Source organism: Neodiprion pinetum, chromosome 5, assembly GCF_021155775.2.
Source record: "Neodiprion pinetum isolate iyNeoPine1 chromosome 5, iyNeoPine1.2, whole genome shotgun sequence".
NCBI classification, from domain to species: Eukaryota; Metazoa; Arthropoda; class Insecta; order Hymenoptera; family Diprionidae; genus Neodiprion; species Neodiprion pinetum.
The window spans coordinates 23,822,287-23,843,393 of NC_060236.1; the positions used below are offsets into that span (position 1 = coordinate 23,822,287).

A 21,107-nucleotide genomic window follows, 5' to 3' on the forward strand; every position below is an offset into this window, starting at 1 on the left:
CGGTAAGTAACCGATAGAGTAATTCTTAATTTTACACGCGTGCGTTTTACGCCGTCGACGATCCATGACGAATGGTGTACTGATAATATACAATATGTCTGGTAGCCATATGGTGAGATGGCAACCCCGCAGTCGACGGAAATTCAGCACCTTATACAATTCGGCCCATTTCGCTGTGGCGCTAGGCAACGCTGTAAGTTGCTCAGCGTTCGCAGGCAAAGAAACATGCTCGTGTTAGTGCGTATTCGGGTACCCACGGCTCACGCATCAGCAACACCGAAAAATCGAAATACATGGCGTTGAAAGTCGTAGAAGAACACGTATGGCACGCCCACTTGTAATGCGTACGAATTAAGAGTTCGTCGTACCAGAGGTTTAATTAAAAAGGGGGCCTCTTAGGGCTAGAGAAAAAGTTCAATAATTTTTGAGTCCTGTCAATAGTCATTTTTTATCAAAGTAAATCTATTTTTATTCTTTATTTATTTTTTTTTCGATTTAATATCGAGATCAAATTGAGATATGCGTTGAAGATTGCTTGCTAGGAGTTTCTTTCTATTTGCGCAAAATTGTTTTTAGAAATATTCTAATTCAAGCTTGTAAAACGAAAGATTGAAAATTATCAGGTTGATATTGGCTCAAGTAGTATAGGAATACTTGTACCGCACCAAATATGTATTTTATAATTTTTTCAAGATTTTTTTCCATCTGCGTATAGAAGTAGACAATTAATATTTTATCTTTCATAACTCGAAAACTGCGCATGTGGTGAAAAAATTGTAATATGAAAAAAGTTGTGTTTTCTTTTTGCAAATTGGTCAAACACAATTTTTGCCTCATTTTTTTTGACAAACGAATAAGTTACCGTTTTCAGCGAAAAATGAAATAAAAATCAATTTTTCTAGAAAACTCCGTTTTCGAACAGTTTGAAAAATGTTGCAAGTTTTGTTTGACTAAAAATGAAATAAAAATGACCATCGTTTGGGAGCCAATTCTAAAACATTGCAAATGCCATGATCACAAAATTGATTTTTCTCAGCGAAAATGAACTCTATTCACTTTAGAACAAAATTTGATACATGCGCCGCTGTGGAAATATTCTTTTCGAGAATTTTTTTTCGAAAATATTCAAACATATCTGTAATGAAATTCTTCTATATGAGAGTGTGGTCCGTGGCTACAGTTCCTGATGACGTCTTCCCCCCAGCCGGCGCTGGTGAGTGTCTACGATACAAACCTTTTCAAGTAACGCGGGCACCGCCTACGCCACCCCACACGGACAGTTTTCAAGCGAGCCAAAAAATAGTCCAGTTGGAATGTAAATTTAAAACAACAATTTTTCAACGCTACCATTTTTCTTCCAATAATTTGTACCGCCATCTTGAATTTATGGAAGAATATATCTTTTCGTCAAATAACTCGCCCACTTTGAACGTTTTACTAAAAATGGCAATAAGTTCTAAGCATGTAGGAAATTAAATTTTTTGTCTACGATTGATACGATCGATTGTCTACGATACTTCCCGATTCAAAACATAAATCAAAGATGGCGAACGAAGCTACCGCATAATATGCTCGAAATTCTGGAAAATCTGGAATACCCGCGACCTGCCCCGACGATTAGGAAACGAAAATAATCGAATTCAAAGATCGCGATATCAGGTTGTGGTATTTTTTGAACGTAATATAATATTATCGGGACGGGCAAAGTTGCGCAGGTGTCGGCGCAAGCGGTGACCGCGTAGTCTGGAAGAGTCTGTCTCAGCACACATTCACGATGAGAGATACCAACATTTCCCTCCGATCTCCGTCTCGGCGCCACGGCGGCGAATGTGCGCGGAGGTTTCGATCCCATTGTACCGCTGATCCACGCTCAGTTCACGTCTAAGCTTCAACATGTCTCACGATGTGCCTACGTACAGCGCTCTCAATCAGGGTGAGTGTGCCAAAGGAGAGAGAGAGAGTAGTGATGAGCCGAGATCAATAAGGCGGAAGCGATAACTTCACGAGAGACCCGAATATCGCGGCTTGTTGTTGGTTTTTTGGGTGCGTTTCGTTGGGTTATTTACAGCGGCGATATAACCCAGTGGCTACGTGAGGTTCGATTTTTTGTGGTGCCGGCGATGGTCTGTGTTCTAAAATTAGTAATCACGCCAATCAGTGGATACTATTTGTACTTGTGACCTTTCGCGAATACGTGAATCATTTTCAAAGGAAAAAGAAACTAGTTCCAGCTAAGAATGAAGAAGAGTGTAGAAGTTGCCGAACAAATTTCCGTTTATAATTTTGGTACAACGCTGAACGGTTAGGATCGCAAGCGAGTGGAAACTTCGGAACTATTTGTGACGCTACTGCCGTACGCGAATCGTGTGTATCTTACATTTAAGTTTCTTGTAAACGAACTACGGGGGCCTTTCTAAACATTGACAGTGACGCGATATCACGTACCGGCTGAAATTATCAACTGGAATTAGGAGCAGTCGAGGGAGTTGTTAATTATTTATTAGAAGGAAAATTATGCTACAGAAAGCAGTCGTTGAACGACAGAACGAACTCGGGCGTGACAATTTCCATCTCATAGGCACGGACACAGGACAAAGTTACGTGGCAGAAGGGAGGGGGTTAATATGGCGTGTGAATATAAACTATAGTGCTTGAAAATAATAACGAAGGTGTAATAAAAGAAATTTGTTCAACGTAGCTATACTAGATACGTCCCTTTACAAATGTTTTCATAAAGTCGAGGTTTACGTCTAAAAATACTGGCGTAGGGGGGCTTGTATATTTTGCTCGCAGGAAACGTGGGAAGAAAAATCTTTCAACTTTTTATGTAGTTCACTTTTGTACAAGTATGTGATAAAATTTGAATATTGAAGATCACTGGATTCGGTAATACTCATGATCGTATTTTGAAATTTCACACATTTCTTTTTTTTAAACTTCAAATCACGGTTTGCTCTGCTGATAGTTAATTTGAGCACTGTTTCAACAACTAACACTTGAGAAAGTTAGCATTAAATAACATACTACGTATGTAAATATGATGTATTTCATTCGCATGATATTCGTAAATCACATAAATAGATAAATATCTGTAAGCATTCTAAAAGCACCCGACGAATAGCCTACTAATTCGTAAAAACAAAATCTTATTTTTTGGCAGAGTAGCTCAATTTTTCTTTGAAATTGGTAAATAACTCGACTGAAGCAAATTTCCGTAGAATCATTCCAATTTTACGAACACGTACGATATTCTGGCAGCGTATCAATTCAGTTATAAAAAAAACTTAAGTTCCCGTAACGTATGATGCGTACAAAAAATTTTCAAAAAAGTGTTCGCAGTCTCATAACCAGGGGCGTAACTAGACTGGGGAAACCAGGTCAACGCTCAATGAAGTAATATTTCATTCTGACGCGCAGTCGTGATGTTTCGCTCCTTTGTTTTCGTACAGTATTTTCAAATCCGTTCTTCAGAAGACTATATTTCATTATTCACCCAAGGAGCCCATTTTGCGCCCTTGCCCCGGGGCCCCTAAATGCCCAGTTACGTTCCTGTAAACACTGACACTGGTTGCATGCCTTGAAAGGATAAACCCAAGCAGCGTACCGTGCGTTTTCGTGGACGACCACCGCGAGACCAAGTCCGAAGGACTTCGCTGTTCATTTTTTAGCACGCGGCTGCTCAGAGTGGACTTTTAGCCGATCGTGAAATGCCTGTAATTAGGAGTCCCCTGGTGCCCATCCACGAAATCGAATCAGTATCCTGCGAGTGCGTAGTTTTTGTGTTATGTCAGACTGTAATTCCAGCGACGTGAATCGTGGACTAATACAAATATCGTATATCACAACGTAAGCACGATTTCCAATGCGCTTTGGTGGAAAAAAGAAATGGACGCGCCTTGGTCACTACATTACAGCTAATTTGGGCTGGGTCCTGAGTTTGTATTCAGGAGTTCACGACACAACTCGATATCAGCTGACCTCGCTCGGTATATTTAAACCCGCCGATGGCGTCACGCCATTCTCCTATCTTCTTCTTTGTTCTCTTTATTTTCTACTGCCTCTTCTCAGAATTGGTAAAAGTGGCAGTGAACAGGCAGCAACGTTAATGATACCGTCGGAACTGTTACATCCAACCACACGAGTTGCCGCAGTCATTATCGGTGAATATAAGAGCAAGTTTGAGATATGAGAAAGGAAACAATTTTTACAAGTAATCAACAACGCTTCCTGTACATTTAGACAAAAGCGACTAGAAGATATAAAACTTGATCGCCTTATACGCAGAAACTTCTACGCAGCGTATATAATACTTTCTCAGTAGCTTGAGTTTCAAATCTGAGATGCTGAGGGAAAAAAATTTGTGGAATCCAACAACTTTTGTTTTAATCGTTTTAAATAAATAAATAAAATTTATTTGCAGCAAATTATTTGGTCTGACGGGTAATTTTTTTTCCTGTAAAAAAAATTTGTCACCTTGCGTATATTCATAATCAAAAGATTTTGTACAAGTAGAAAATATTTTCTGGTTGCATGTTCGTGATTTAACGCTGCCGCATGGTTTTGACCAGTGGTTCCCGAATATTTTTATCCTGTTGACCTTAACGGTGTTCAACTATACCGTTCGTTGAGCTACGCTTGTACAGCTGAAATGGTTGGAGTTCTGAGAAATTTCTCGCACAATATGCAGAATGTAGAAACTTTGTAACGATCAAAGGCTCGGCAACTCAAGTTCGGAAACCATATCTTTTTAATACAGCCCAATTATTCCAGACTCGTGATGTCGACGGTGAAACCAGTTATACGTGGCTATGACATAGTCAGAAGCTCTGAGATAAATGGTTTTTGTATACCTGATACACCGAGATCTTCACGATACATTGCGCGATTACCTTTGGTTGAAAAGTTGTGCGTAAACGAAAGATCAGGTGTCGGAATTCCGATTTTCCTGCAATTTTGTTACGTCATTACGCGTACCAAGATACGAAAATCTTTGAAATATCAAACCCTTACCATCCAAGAAAATCACTGTGAACAATTTCCCCACGAATTTTTGCCTACTTTCGACGCACGAATGTGTTTTTATAAATATGCGAATGACGATTACAGTAATAGCAGTTATTTTCGTTGATCCTAATGTGATTTTTTGAACGTTGTTGCAGAACCGGTATCCGTACAGATGGAGCCGTATAGCCAAGGACGGCGCATTATGCCACCGAGCAGATCCTGGTGCACCCAACGTCGGACCATAGTAATAATAGCCATAATAATTCTGACGGTGTTGTACTTGGTCATTATTGGAATCGTATTTATAGCGCCGTTTTTTGTTGCGGCCGCGATCGTAGCCTCGGATGAGAATCTTAACAAGTACCATTGATTTTTCTTTATCCCAACCATTCTATATTTGGAATGTGTGGTACGCACATAAAGTTTTGTACATGTTACACGAATGGATTGCATTATTCACATTAATTTTACTACAGTTTTATATTTGTATAATCACCTATCCACAGAATACGAAACATAGATGTAAGCTATTGTAAATTCGAATCTAAGGCCTCACTGAATACAACAACGGTGAAAATCTATTATAATGTGCACAGTCAACGTCGATTATTGTCAGATTCCTTAAGACAGTAACGAAGTCAGGTCAAGTCGTATGCTTAATGTTTTATTGTTACTAATGTACACATTTTCACGCATATATGAATACTTTTATAAATATAATATATATTTTTTCTAACTCAGTTTTTCATAGTATTAAGATATCAATTTATTGACAGGTAAAAGTATCGAATAGCTTTGAAAAGTTGATTATAAGCCAGTGAAGAATTCATGATAACATGTGAAGCGAGTTGTGTGTCAAATCGTAATGCTTTACATTTTTGGCTCCATTTACTTGATAACGGTATAATTGCAATCGTCGAACAATATTTTCAACGCAATTGTAATATAAACGTTTTGTACGATCTGATTTTCTAACGAAATCTTCCCCTCGTGTCATTTTAAATAGTAAGCCACTGTATGATCGAAAGCAAACTCTTCCTTCGTTCTGTTTCGATTTCGTTTCGATGAAACAAAACTAAAAATCAAGCACTTTACTTGATTGTAATCGACAATTTCATCATTTCCATTGATACGCTTTTGTTGATACCCACGTTGCTGTGATCAAAACCAAACTGGGATGACTTTACACGTTTCCATAAATAGAAAACCGCGCGATCAGTGTATTTGTGTAAATTTTTTGTACCTATTGTGCAAGATCAGTTCAATTGTTGATACATGAATCAATAAATATGCATTTCGGAAAACCTACTTTAACTGTTTTTTTTTTCCTTCATTCAAAAGCTTACAACGAACTGGTAGGTTTGCAACTGCATGAGAAAACCGTAGATGAATACAAGTACAACAGTATATAAGTACAAAAAAAAAGAATTCAACAATTCTGCTTCCTTTAATTACAACTATTATACTCGGTTCAATAAGACGGAGCTCGATTATAAGATATTGATTATATATTATCCATCTGATTGGATAAATGATAACGAATTAGTTTTTCCTCCAAGTTTACCATTTAAACTTCGACACCAACAAAACAGTTCTCTGGTTGCATTTTTTCCTATTGCAATTTCTTATATAATTTCATACCGATAGACGCAATTTTTGATGGAAAATAAAACAAATAATTTTCAGCTGATAATAGATATTGTACTCATAATGGTTTTTGAGGATTTTTTTTTTTTGTTTCTGAAATGCGATGATGAACCAAACACAACGTGTTGTAATCGTGAATTGTTATTCCTGTTGTTTTTGTTGGATATTCTTTGATAAGCAGTTCAAATTTTGCGATGATAAGAGTTTTGTGTTCCAACAAAGCAAAAATTCTTATGAAAACGGAAAATATTTCTCAGCCTGATCGTGAGATTTAACCTTATATGACAAAAATTAGTAATGATTGCATTAGTAATTTGTGATTATGAAAGAAAAACTTACCGATTACATTTATAATTTGTAATTAGAAGAAAAATAAATTCTAATTACATTTGCAATTTGTATTTAAAAGAAAAATCGATGCTATTTACATTCGAAATTTGTAATCAGAAGAATAAGCGATACTAATTACATTCGCGCCTTGTAATTGAAATTTTTATAATTGCAAATTACAATTGTAATTAGTATTTTTTATTCTTCTAATTAAAAATTGAAATTGTAATTAATGATTTTCTTTCTTTCAATCACAAGTTATATCTCGACTAGAACCGGAGATAACACTGTTTGAGTTTTGTTTTGTTTATTGTTGTCTCAATTGGTATTAAGAAACAACAAAAAAAAATATCAAAATTCACGCAACACCTCAAGGAATCGCCGTGAATTATTCCAGACCTCTAGGAGCACTTTATCCGTATAAAGAAATTTTTTTTTTTAAATTCGTCTTCGCAACTTGTGCTGTTCTTTCTCGGTAATTTGAATATGCCATTGAATTTTAGATTTTCACGATGATTCATTTTTACTTTATACTTTAGTCATGTGCCTTGGGAATATTACTGTAAATAATTGTTGCAAAAACTATTATTTTGGTGAATTCCGTGGTGAAGTGGAAAGAGGGGGAGAGAGAGACAGAGAGAGAGAGATTGGAAGTAGACATTCCTAAATAAACACCTTCCCCTCTCTCTCTTTCCATTGTAGATAGACACCATATATCACTTGTACCATGAGTTTCAAGGCAGTAAGTTAATTAATCATCCATTTACAACAACAAATGTAAGACCTCAATTTTCATGGTTATTTCCATTTTGCAGCTGAGCAAACAAGGATTATTGATCGAGCAAAGGCTTGTCTTTTATATTATAGAATGATGTGACGACTAACTTTTGTATTTACAGTTCACATGTATAACCCATAGGAAAATAGTTTATCCACGAAAGGTGATTTTTCCATTGTTTAAGAATTTTTTGCGGCCAAACTCGTTTAGGACAAATTCTAAATTTGTCGTAGCTTTTTACGTTATGTTTATGGGGGTCTAATCTACCTTCGCTAACTTCAAAGAATACAGATATCAATACGACGTTTGTTACCTTTGATTTCAGCTGTAATCGAAATGATCGATGTTTCACTTGTTGCTCTCAGGCACTTACACACTCTCACTTATCCCGAACGACACTTGACAGCGACGCGTCGATACTTCTACTTCGGGTGTTACGATTTTACTGAGGACGACACGTGGTTTGGTAGAAGGTAGAGGTGCTCACCCCTCCCCTCTCCTCCCCCCCTTGACCGCTGTTTACCTCACGATTCGATTAGTACGCGGACTCGGTATCTTTAAATCGCTTTTCGCGTTAGACTGTTTAATAATTAATTAGATCTTCGTATGCGACTTTAATCAAAGAAATTTGCCGTTTCATCCATTTAAGGTGAGCGGTTACATTAGAGGCTGAAAAAAACGTCTAGTTCTGTTTTTTTTTTTTTGTCATTCTATTGCATTTAGACGATCACTTTTTTTTACCTTATAAAATACAAATACTCAAGTACCGTATATGTAAATTTTTGTTATCAGAAAATATTCACAACGGCGCCCATGGCAGCTGGCTGAATATGACCTTTCGGCTAAACGGCTGATCTGAACTAAAGAAATCGAAAACGTGATTTTGAAGTTAAGATATGAAAGTAGAACTTAGGGTGTGCACGTTTTTGATTTTCAAAAATTATTTTAAACGAGGACTGTATGAAAAAAAAAAAACAATAATTTATCATATTTTTGCACTCGAGTAATTCGAGTTAAGGAAGTGAAAAAAAAAAATTTATCAAACGTCTGGCTGACTGAATTATGTTGTCCAAATTTCAAACGAATCGGTCAAACAGTTATCGAGTTGAAAAACTTAGTTAACAAATGCCTTTCACCATACAGTGTTGGATACCTTGCAATCCATTTGCTACTAGAATACAACGTTTTTAGCGAAATAAAAAATTGAGAGCGGCTAATACTTCGAACAGCCGCAAAACCGAAAAAATTAGTTTTCAACAATTAAAGTTCAGAAGGAGCAAAATTACGATCCGCAAAATGCAGAAGGGTAAGGAGACCGAAGGGCCCCAATACGGTTGTCACAGTTACGTAGACTTATGCTGAATGGAACTAAAAACACCGGCCATCGGATACGTGTGGCGTCGCAGAGAATACTGACGTCATTCAACTTCCAGCATTTTGGCCATTCCGTCTTGAGCGCGTTTCCAGATTTCGACATTTCGAGCCTTTGGTCAGTCGTTATTGATAAATGCGGATTCGAACATTTTCGACTAAGGCACGAGTCTGACATTTGAAAAGTCGACTTTTTGACTGTTCCATATTTTGTCAATTCAATATTTTGTCTTTCGTAATCTTGTTCATACTCAAAAAAAAAAAGAAAAATGTCGGTATAAATTTATTTACACACTATTGTATCCTCAATTTTTATTTTTCCACAAGTCATCTTTTCGTGTTTATGATTTTTCTACGTTTTTAATGGTCGGTGGTTTGACTTTCGGAATTTCTTCCCGTCGACTCTTTCGTCTTTCCCATTTTTCCACCCCCCACCCCTAAATGCAGCGGTTGCAACGCTACGCCGACGCCTCGATCTCACTGTGCCACCAACCGACGTTCGGTTCACGTCGACGTTCAAGTTCCGGTATGTCCCACAATTTACCTCTTCACGATCCTGTCGAGCGTGAGTATAAGTGATCGACCTAGAGCAATCAAGTAGACAGCAATAATTTTCAAGTTGAGTGAATATCGCGGGTTGTTCTTAGTTCTCTTCAAAATTTTGAATAATTTTACACACTCTGTGCCGGAGTTCGATGAACAAATGTGATTCGTTGATTGAAATTTATTAATTTAGAATATTTCCAGTATATTTTTTTCGAAGTATGCGAAACTGCCTCGCAATTAAAACGTAGCATTATATGCATATATTCATTTTGTAACTGTAATCTCTCGATAAACAAGAGGGCGGTTGTTATAGCGGTAAACGAGACTAAATCTAGAATGCAGAATGAGCACACCAAACGTTCCAATGTTCATTCGAATAAGGGTGAAGTCCGAAACTGAAAATCTTGAGTAACACCTTAAATCCACGATACTTTTATAAAATTACGAGGATAAAAGTGAACTGCATTTTTCTATTGCCAAAAAGTTTAACACGTTTTGCTGTTGAACTCTGGCCCTAGTCCAGGCGAAAAGTCGAAAATGAGCAAGTTTACGTAGAGGCGCAGCGAGATGTGCAGTCTTATAGATTTTGACCTCGCGAACAGGAATATGTGTGTTAAAAAGTTGCATCTCCACCGGTAAAGGGTTAGAGCAATTAATTGAGTCCAGAAATCGCAATAAATCGAGACGGGATGAATGCATGAAAAAAGTTTTCAAACAAAAGTTGTAGAGAAAAAAATACCGCGCAAAAAATTGTTGGACTTTTTTTTTTTTTTTTTCCAAAAATCAATTTGCGAACCGTGAGACGCGATTGAAATTGAAATACCCCTGAAAATGACATAAATCGTTTGAGTGCCACTGAATCGATGGTGCGTGGGATGAGGGGTTCGACTTACCCTCTCGCCAGGCAATCGTATACCTGCTTCGTCGAACCGTTGTCCGTGCAAATAGCGAGTGTGTGTGTGCGTGAGTGAAATATATTGTTGACGAGACGATGAATTGTATTTTGGTTCGCTTGGCTTCCGCGCGTTTCCGTCTCTACTCCAGTCAATACGTGCTCAAGAAGGGGCTAATGCACATTTTGGTTAGGCGGCAATTTTTTTATTTTTATTTTTTTTTTTTTTTTTACTCTGAAATCGTAGGGAAGTCAGCTGTGAGTGTAAAACCGAATTTTTGGGACCGAGGTTATTGTCATTCGGCCACCATCTTGAAATTAAGGGTGTAATTCGTTTTTCGATCTACATATCTCCGCAACCGTGAGACTGACAAAAATATTTTAGAAAGCATTTTTGTAGCTTATACAATTGTCTATTAACTTTTATGAATAAATTTTTTCCCTGTGATCGGTAATGTGAATGTTATAAGCAGAAAAAGACGACAAATAAGGAGATGAAATACATACGATACAAAGTGAGGTAACTCGGAAATTTCGAATTTTCATTCTTGTTCCACACTCGAAAGGAACAACTTGCAGATCATCGTCAAGTCTGACTGCGCGATAACTATTTGAAGTAATTATTACGGCGAAGGGGAAGGGTGATGGCTTAGGTTTGTTTTATTCTATCTAGCTCTCAACGACTATTATTATTATCGCAGGGATTTAGAACTGAGGAAATTGAAATTGTAACTTGTAATTCAAATCCAATTAATTACAGAAAGTAATTAATGGTTTGGTCTCTCCGCTCTCGCAATTTAGAAAATCTCCGTCGTGGACACTTCGAGATCAGAAACTTGCGAAAAGTGAAAACGTGAAAACAAGCTACTTTGGAGCCTGCAAATAGGCAGCCGGGCGTTACAATTTCGTTCCTGACAGACAATGAGATAGCAAATTGTAACTCCGGTTGCCTATCTCTAGGCGCCGAGGTGGCTCGTTTCCAGGTTTAAACCCGGTACGATATCTGCCTATTTTGGTATTTTACAGTGATAGATATTGAGAATAAGATCATGAGACGAAAAGTGAAAAATCAGTAGACTGAGTTTTGAATAAGTTTTTGAATGAAAGTATTTTAGAAATCGGTTCAATCATAATCGTATTCAGAAGTGTTTTTTTTTTTTTTTTTTTCTTGGAGAGAGAAGTTGTATATAGATGAACGATCGGGTACTGGAATTTCGGTTTTGTTGCAATTTTGAGATGTTATCACGCGTGCCAAGGTACCAAAATCGGCGAAACTTGAAACCCTTACCGTCTACGAGAATCACGTTATTACAGTAATTGCATGCATTTTCGTTGATCTTAATTTGATTTTCATAATATTGTTGCAGATCCTGTAACTGTACCAATGGAGCACCAAGATGAAGAACATCGCATTATGCCACCGGCTAGGCCACGCTGCACCCGCCGTCGTACCATAGTAATAATTACCGTAGTAATTGTGTTTACTCTGACCGTTGTTCTCCTAGTACTGGTGATAGTTTTTTACTGTTCCGCAGATAGAGCCCGCTGGGAAATGCTTGCCGAAATAGTATAATCATGTGTTTACAGAACACAACCAAAAAAAAAAATGTCATTTATTGTGAACATCGAATGCTGACTTTTATCTCGACCAGTCTTATTCTCAATTCGAAACAGTACAAATTTATTATAGGTGTACAGTTATCGTCAATTATTCTGAGTTTTTCAAAACTGCAACGACATCAGTCCGAGTCATATGGTTATCGTTCTAATTATTAATAATCTACACACCTTCGGGCATAGACGAATACTGATATAATTACGTATATATTTTTGTAAATGAATTTAATGTAATTTTAAAACATCAATTTAGTGACGAAGAAAAAGAATTGCTTCGAGAAATTGACTACAGAACAGCGTATAACAAGAGTTTTTCAAAACCATTCATGTATTCCATTTCATCTACGTGAAGCGATTAATATTTTAAGAAATCCCAATGCTCTTGTATTTTTTGTTTCATTTATTGAATAATGGTATAATTGTAATTGTCGACCACTATTCTTAATACAACTATAATATATACACGGTCCGTATCACGAAGATTTTATAATCCCCATTCATACGCTTTTATTCATACCCACGTTGTTCTGATTAAAACAAGACATACATGTATCCATATATTTTTCATACTCGTTCTGCACAGTCAGTTTAATTGTGTATACATGAATCAATAAATAAACATTTTCGAAAACTGATTTGAACTCTTTCTTTTGTTTTATGTAAAATCTTACGATGAATCGGTTGGTTTTCAATTGCCGAGAAAACCGTAAATGAATAAGTAAATAAATGTATTGTTCAAAAAAAAAAAAAAAGTAATTAAATAAAAATAACAATACAATTCTGTTTCCGTTTCACAACGATATTCAGTTAAATAATACGGAACTCGAATATAACGTAGGTACAGATTATCTATCGGACAAAATAAATGACAACGAATTCGTTTTGTCTCCAAGTTTAATATTTTCCTCCATATACACAGTGCTTGAAGAGAAGAAACTTCTTATTCACACATAAACCGGGCACAGGAAAACAAATTCGAACTCACTGGTGATGAGAGAAATTAACGACAACAGAGTCAGGGCGGCTAGATGGTCTGGTGATGTGAGGCTCCGGTCAAGCATCTCTAGACGCCAGGTTCGATTCCTGGCTCCGTCGTTAATTTTTCGAAATCACCAATTTTTCGAATTTACATTCCTTCTTTAATATTTTCACTCCGAAATTGATGAGACAATTCTTCAGTGAAATTTTTTGCTATCGCAAGTTTTAGTATACTTTCATACAGATAGAAACAATTTTTTTTTCATTTCGAAATTTTAATATTTGATGAAAAATAAAAACGTTTTGTGAGATTTATGACCGCTTTATTTGGTGTATCTGTTCATCTTGTATTTAGATAATTTACGAATAGGCGCAACTTCGATGCTCGTCCTAGGCGCCATATCCGATTGATACACCCCTATACCTACCTACGGTTACCTCGCCCACTGACATTCATGGCAGAAGGAAACAGACGATGGCACCAACGCGGCGACAAACGAAAAGCGAAAGCTCGGCTGGTAAGCGCTCTGCCGATAATGCAGAGGTCGGTATAAAAGATTCCTGCATTAGCAAGCGCGTCGTCCCCGCCGCTTAGCTATGTATGCGCGAACGTGAAACGGGAGGGATGGTGGGCGGGGGGGGGGGGGGGGGGAGGGGGGGGAGGGGGCGCTCGACAGCTGATGTTTGTCGGACGGTTAGTAGCGCTCTTTGTTACATTTTATTGAGCGGTAAATTGTGTTTGATGCGCGTTCTGTCGTAGGGGGTTTGAGTGGGGATGATAGAGTCGGGGCAATGGGAATGGGAGACCTTCCGCCCCTTAGTCAGCTCCTGCAGTCACGCCGCAATTTCATCCCTCCCGCCCTCTCATCATTCCGTTGACGACAACGGCACGAAACTACTGACACGACGCTGACTGCGATCAATTGCTCAGCTACATATCCCCTCTTCTGACTCGCCACCCCCGTTGCTACTTTCACCCCCTATCGCTCCACTTACACGGCAGCCTTCAGGTTTATTGCCGCGGTAATGCATCGACGATGAACGCAACCGGAAGTGTGAGGTACATTATACGTGTGTGCCTTTATCGAATAATGATGGTGATTATCGAATCCTTCGCACTTTTGTGGGGGATTAACGATCTTGAAACATTACCCGGAACTGGAACGATTCGTTTTCCTTGATGTCTGCCCGTGGACTGCACAGAACTCAATGATTGAGGGATCAATCCCGTCTCGTTTCGGTATCTGTGAAATTTATCCGGATCTATTCCACTGACAATCAACATCGTCAACTGTTTGAACGTCGCGAATGTTGCGCTGTGGTTTGTCAGGCAAATCATCATTAATTAGAGACATCATAGAGCGACGTCCAACGTCGGTTTGCTTATCGACACAGTGATCGGTGTCCCTACGTAATTCGAAACTACAGCTAGGACTGATTGAACTCCGGACGGTCAAAGCGCGAAGCTCGGTAAATGCACGAATATTAATTACAACGGTCTACACGCTGCATGTGCGCAGATCTCACGTTCTAGATACGGCGCAGTTATCCGACTCTGTATCGCGAATAAACGCTGCGATACATGCGATTCGGAGAAGAAGTGAGAAAAATCGGCATACGGATTTCCCGGTATCCTCATTATTTGCGAAAGTAAAAATTATCGACCAAGTGATTTTTGTTTTCGTAAAATACTTCATGTATGGCCCTGCCAATTTAACTCAAAATTTCTTTGGTCGATCCGTTTCCCATTTCTTCTCAAAATACGGAAGAGCGGGAAGTTAGAAAATATTTATCAGTTGAAAAAACCGGGTGTGATAGCTTTGAAATGAGAAAATGTCAGCTGCCAACCAATCATAAATCGATGAAGAATGTAACTACTAGCAGAAGCTCCAATCAGTTGGCCCATCCCTCATTCTCTTCCCGTCGCGAACTGTGATTGGTGTGGAATTTCAACTAGCTCCCACTCGAGTTGTATTTGACTCACAAAAAGTCTGGTTTCATTATTTCTACTTTTGTTTTCATCCCATTTTTACTTCATCACAAAAAGTACGCACGGATCCGATCGACACGAGTAATAGCAGAATGGATTCTCTTTACTTTTGGTGGGGTCAATTGATTACTGGGAAATGGAATGCCGGCTGGGGATCAACGGTCCACACTCTTCCCACTGGTTTTGCCCGGGACAAAATCGCCACACTTACTTATAGCCCGGCAAAGTCTACGTAAGAAAGTCGGGAATCGAGATTATCGCCTTTCTCGGTGATAAATCCTCCGCCAGAGACTCCGGAGGGAGGATTTTGGCTCCCATCCTGCACAACGCGGGAGCTGGCCAAGAAGCTCCCTTCCACCGATCCTAATGGATAGTTTAGCAATTCAGCCATTTGTCAAACGCAGCTATTCAAACACCGTTAACCTGCCAACCAGCCCCGTTAGAGCCCGAAACTCGTTAGAGTTCAAGCTTATAATTTTCACGGTACATTATATCCGCGCATAATGTCCAAATACTCATCGCTCGGTCGCTCTGAAGCCAGCCATCCGCCCACCTACCGTTCCCACTCCCTCAATTAGAGATTAATTCACCGCTGCGCAGGTAAAATCAATAAATCGCAATAATAGCTGGTCCTGTAGTAACATATATATTGTGTAGGGTGTATGTACCGGTTTTGGTCATCTTAGTACCATTAACTGGCCACATTTATTACATGTAATCGGAAGTTACGTCCACAAGTGGCAAAGAGCTGCTTTGATCTACATAAACATCGTCAACATATTTTCAAACAATGAAGTATTCCAATAGTAAAATTGCTTGGTCGTGATTGGCTGATTGGGGAGATTAAGGGTCAAGTTAAGAGATACAGGATTTTAAAAAGGTGGCCACAAATGGTACCGTATCCACGAGTGGTGCATCTACTCTGTAACCCGACCCTTCGAGTCTTGAATGGCTTGAAAATCGTGTTATACATTTTAGGAATTTGTTTCTAGTATCATGCATCATTCACGTACGAAAAGCAAGCAGAAGCCAAAGGATATCGTTCAGCATCAGGCGGGGTTTTTGAGGAATGGGGAGCAATGGGGAGGAATGGGGAGCGCCGGTGGCTGGGTAAGTGCGGTATTAGTGAGTAGCGTCCTGGCGGCCATTATATCACTGCTGCTCACCTCGCACCCTCTACGATTCGCCTGCCCACTTAATGGGGTGATTTTTATATCGTGCGGAAAGTTTCCGGGGCTTGAGTCAAACGGATGTCAGCGGTGCAAGAATACCGCGAAATAAATGTCAGGGTAACCCACGAGGGTTCCGCCAATTCAGGAAGAGACGCTAAAGATAACGAAAAGAAATGGGGATGAGATCAGGAATGAGGAAATCTCTGGTATCACGGAATCCATACACGAAACACGTGGATGATTTCTGATTGACTTCTGAAACCCCGATCAGTTTCCTTATCCAACGTTCTGGAACTGTTCAAGAAGCTTCGTATCCAACAAAAAAGTACACACAACGGATTCGATAACTGTTACAAAATACGGCAACCATCCGTAAAAGTGATTACAATAACTATTCGAGTTGTTATGTGAAACCCCATCTATTTGTATCGACTTTCGATGTATGTTCAGTGAAGTCAATAAATTTCTGGTGTGCATGTCAGTGAGCAAATCACAGTTGTATCTTGTGCCATTGAAGTTGTCTGGAAAATAAAATGGAATCAAAGGTACCGATTTGTTCGTTCGTTAATGGGTATGACGTGCAGTACAGTTGCCAACATCAGAAGACTGAAAAGTTGAAGTATAACCTCTTTATTGATGATGGTGATGGTGCCAACGTTTGTTTGAACATTTATCTTCTTCAGACGAGATATAATGTTACTTACAGGGCCTGCAAGATCCCTTCAAGGCGATGTTTTCGCGCTACGACGATGCAGCCAGAATATTTATCAGCCTGACTGCGTTGTAATAAAGTGATTTACCGTTTCAACACGGTGGGTACACACTGTTCAAACTGCATGTCCCCTCGCGCGTTCTGGATATAAACGATACGACGTTTATTTTCATAGAATAGTTATCTCCCTCACACACCTACAATGCCAGCGCATTACCGGGCGGTGAAAACTCCTCTTCATCCGCCGCTCTTCAACCCCTCATCCCCGGTTGTCCCTTCCTTTTTTGATCCACCCCACTGCAAAAGATGCAAAAATTTTCCATCTCCATTCCCTTTGTTCGCCGATTAATTCACGGTGGGTTGAAGCGTCTGAATGTAAGGACAATTGTTCTGACTTGTCCGTGAAAAGAGGAACAATAAATACCAAGAAAAAAGGAAACTTGAGATTCGGTGAAAGATATGACGGTTCAGGAATCTTGGTCGGCGGAAAATGGGCGAAACTCTGCTTCCCACTCAACCCGGCAGTCTCGGAGTTAGCTACTTTTCATTCTGTTCCTGGTCTCTCTCACTCGATTATACGCGGCGTCGCCCGGCCGGCTTTCCGCCGCCCAACATTTATTACATCACGAAGCCAGCCACCCCTTCATGCCAGCATATACCACCCACCAACCCCCGCCCCCAATTCTGTTTCCATTCCTTTTTCGCATCCCCAGTTCCACGTTAACTTGATCCTCAGCGCTCCTGCTGCTTCGTTGCGAGAAAGCGAAGTCAAGGTGGAGTTTCGCTACCACTTCAGACGTACATTTCCTCTCCCCCTCTCGCTCTGTCTCTCTATTCCTCTTTTCTGCATTCATATGGGTTCCACCTTATTTTTCGAAGAAGAAGTTGACATTAGGAAAGTATTCCGGTTCACGTAATAGTTGGATGCTGCTCGAGGCAAGAGGACCCCTCATCTTGCCAATGGCATTATCTGCCGAATGTAGGGGATCCACGAGGTGCGGATATCAATGTTTAGGAGGAGGCGGAGGAAGAGGAGGAGGAGGAGAAGGAATCAGCACTGCCACGTGACCAACTCAATGCCTTATACGTCCACGTGCCTTGAGTTTCTCCAGATACAGAAACGGCTAAGAACGGGGGACGGAAAAGCTTATTGTCAGTGACAATAATGTATGAATAAATTTATACTGAGATTTTGTTTGACATTGGCCAAGATTACGAAGGGCAAAATATTGAATTGCGAAAATACAGAACAGTCAAACGCCACACGTATCCGACGGCCGGTATCGAGTTCTATCTAGCATACATAAGTCTACACAACTGTGACAACCGTATTGCGGCCTTTCGGCTTTCTGGCCCTTCTGCATTTTGCGGATCGTAATTTTGCTCCTTCCGAACTTTGATTTTCAAAAATTAATTTTTTCGCTTTTACAGCTGTTTCACAAAGTATTAACCGCTCTCAATTTTTAATTTCGAAACATTCATTTTTCTGTACCCCCACATTCTGTGATTTTGTCATTCGGAATACCGACTGTTATGAAAATACTTTTTCGGATAAGATATGATTAGGTTGAATGAACTTTCGGAAAAACAGTCATTCAACCGGGCGATTTATCGAAAACCCCAACTTCGGTAGGCAGATAATTGGTTGTTTTAAGATTCGTATCTCGAAAATTTCGGCCCTTCGACTTTTCGGTCTTTCGGGATTTCGACCCCCACCTCTGCCGGGTTTGAATGAAGTCCTCAATCGCAAGATTATCAACGCCACGATATATTAGCGCCGACTGTAGTGCTGCAGCTGGAGTGTTTGTTCTGTATGGCGATGAAAACTGATGGATAACCACACGGTCGTTGGTCATCTTCAACGACTGATGCGCTCTCTCTTTGTTCCAACTGTTTGCTATATACTGGTTACCGTGGATAGATGAGTGGTAATAAAAGTTGGAGAAGCCCTTTAACAATTCCGATGACAATTTTCTTTGAACTTTTAGTAGGGGAGCTCCGCGGTTGGTTAAGCGGAGCCGTCAGGCAGACACTTGGACACGTAGCTGGGGCAGTTTAGGAAAGAGGGTGAATAAGGCGGACGCAGCGTGAGGCGGGTGAGGCGGGTGAGCAGGTACAAGGGCGTAGATAGGCGCGGCGCTATTGATCAACGAGCAGGTATCAGCGTAAGCTCACGTTTTATGATGGCACGAGTGAAGTAAGTTCGCTCAGGTTCCCCGTACAGGAAAAGGGAGTGCTGGACAAGTTAGCCACAAACACGCATCGACGCGCCGCGATGCACTTTTTACGGAGAGATTACTTGGATCCCTTGGGATGGTTTTTATTATATGTACAAGGACGCGGAAACATTTGCTCTTCTCAAGTACCAGCGAGTCAGAGATCGAGCCTGTTCCCCGATGGAATTGGTCACATGACTGATCGCAAGTTTCAGCAAACTACCAACTCCATTTTTATGTAAAACAATTGTTGGGTATTACTTCAACGAATTTTATTCAAACAATTATGTAAGGAGTATTTCATTCCCAACCTTCACTATTTTTAATCTGGTTGAAACTTTTTCCGGAGATAATAACACTTCCAAAACATCCTCAGTTTTCTTTCCAGCGAAAACGAGAAAACTGAATGTTGTGAATATTCAAATCTCGCCACGGTTTATTATTTTACATATTTCTCAAAACATGACGAAAAATTGTGTTTCCAATCCCAATAATTTCAAGATGGGTCGTACGATCCTATGGAGTTTTTTTTTTCTTCTTCTTATTGCTTGAAGTACTTTGCAGTTTTTCAAACGTTTAACACTTTCGGTTTATCGTGAAACTGACATTAAACCTTGGGTAATCAGTCCAATGATAGAGCAAGGCGCGCACTAATTTGTGGCGGCGTCTGGCGGTGCAAGCTCGTATCTCTTTTCAATGAGTTCGATGAGCGGTCGGCACTGTCAATTAACTCATTGTCAGGTTTGAAACCTGGTTAGAGACTCCTGACGACTTCATCGATAGTATTATTTTTAAAGTTCACGCGACGAATAATACCACAAGCACCAATAGTGCTGTACGATGTTAGTATTCGGTACACCCTGTATGCAGGGTAGAAAATGCTGGCTGGAAGAGTCAGCGCAGGCAACGGAATCAAAAGTACCCCTTCTACTCTCCTCTTCGACTCTCCTCCGATGCCGCTTGCCCGCCACTTAATTGATCCTGGGATAAGACACGTTCTTATCCTCCGTCTCCCTTTTCGTGCTCATATTTCTCTTTCCTTCCATCTCTTTCTCTACTTCCGTCTCTTTTCCTCTCTCCGTTTTCCTCCTCGTTCGTTTCGTCCAATCATCCTCTCCCCCCTATAGGTCCTCGTTTCTCGTCCCTCAATTTCCCGGCTTTTCCGTGCGGATCGATTGCCAGCTGATTTATAGTCGGAAGCCAAGACAAAGTGGCACTGGGAATCGCTTCGATGAAGAGTCGGGAGGAAGTAAAAAAGAAAAAAAAAAGGACAGAAAAAGGGAAGGGAACAAATTTTATAACAATATGACTTCTTTACTTGTACCTAAATTATTTAAGCTTTAATTCACGCTTATCGTTGTTATCGTTCTGTGACATTGTTTATTTCGTCGTTACTTTTTATAGACGATTATATTGAAGGATGATCTGCTGTGTAGCTTCGTTTACTCGATAAAAAACAATAATCCGTGTAATCAATTCAAGTCAATGGGCGCTCCGAAATAAGCATTGCCTTATATTTAAGAACTTTGTCACTGACAAAAGTGATGTTGGGAGTCCATTATTCGAATACAGTAAACGTTTAAACTGTGAAAATAAGTGACTTGACTATATTTTATAGTCGAATTTACTTATATTTTCTATGAATAGGTATAAAAATTGATTGTTTTGTATTATACACAGTCGAATAAGTTACTATCGACATATATTATTGAATTATGTTGGATACTTTTCACGAAATTTTACTGAATTTTATAGTTAAAAAATAGTTACTTAACAGAGTATTGTTCAGAAGAAGATTGAAGTTAACAGGAACAAATGAGAAAATTGAAAGTGACGGTAAGTTTTCTGTGCCAG

At 39.5% G+C, this 21,107-nt stretch overlaps 1 protein-coding gene and 1 long non-coding RNA gene across 2 annotated transcripts in view; one reads left to right on the forward strand and one right to left on the reverse strand.

Moving 5' to 3' along the window:
- Positions 1–21,107, reverse strand: part of LOC124219819 (uncharacterized) — a 220,646-nt gene that overhangs the window by 13,990 nt on the left and 185,549 nt on the right. The gene's annotated exons all lie outside the window — the stretch shown is intronic.
- On the forward strand, positions 1,114–6,312 carry LOC124219826 (uncharacterized). The gene is made up of 2 exons (XR_006883473.2): positions 1,114–1,933; positions 5,160–6,312. It is a non-coding gene; the product is annotated as an uncharacterized lncRNA (long non-coding RNA).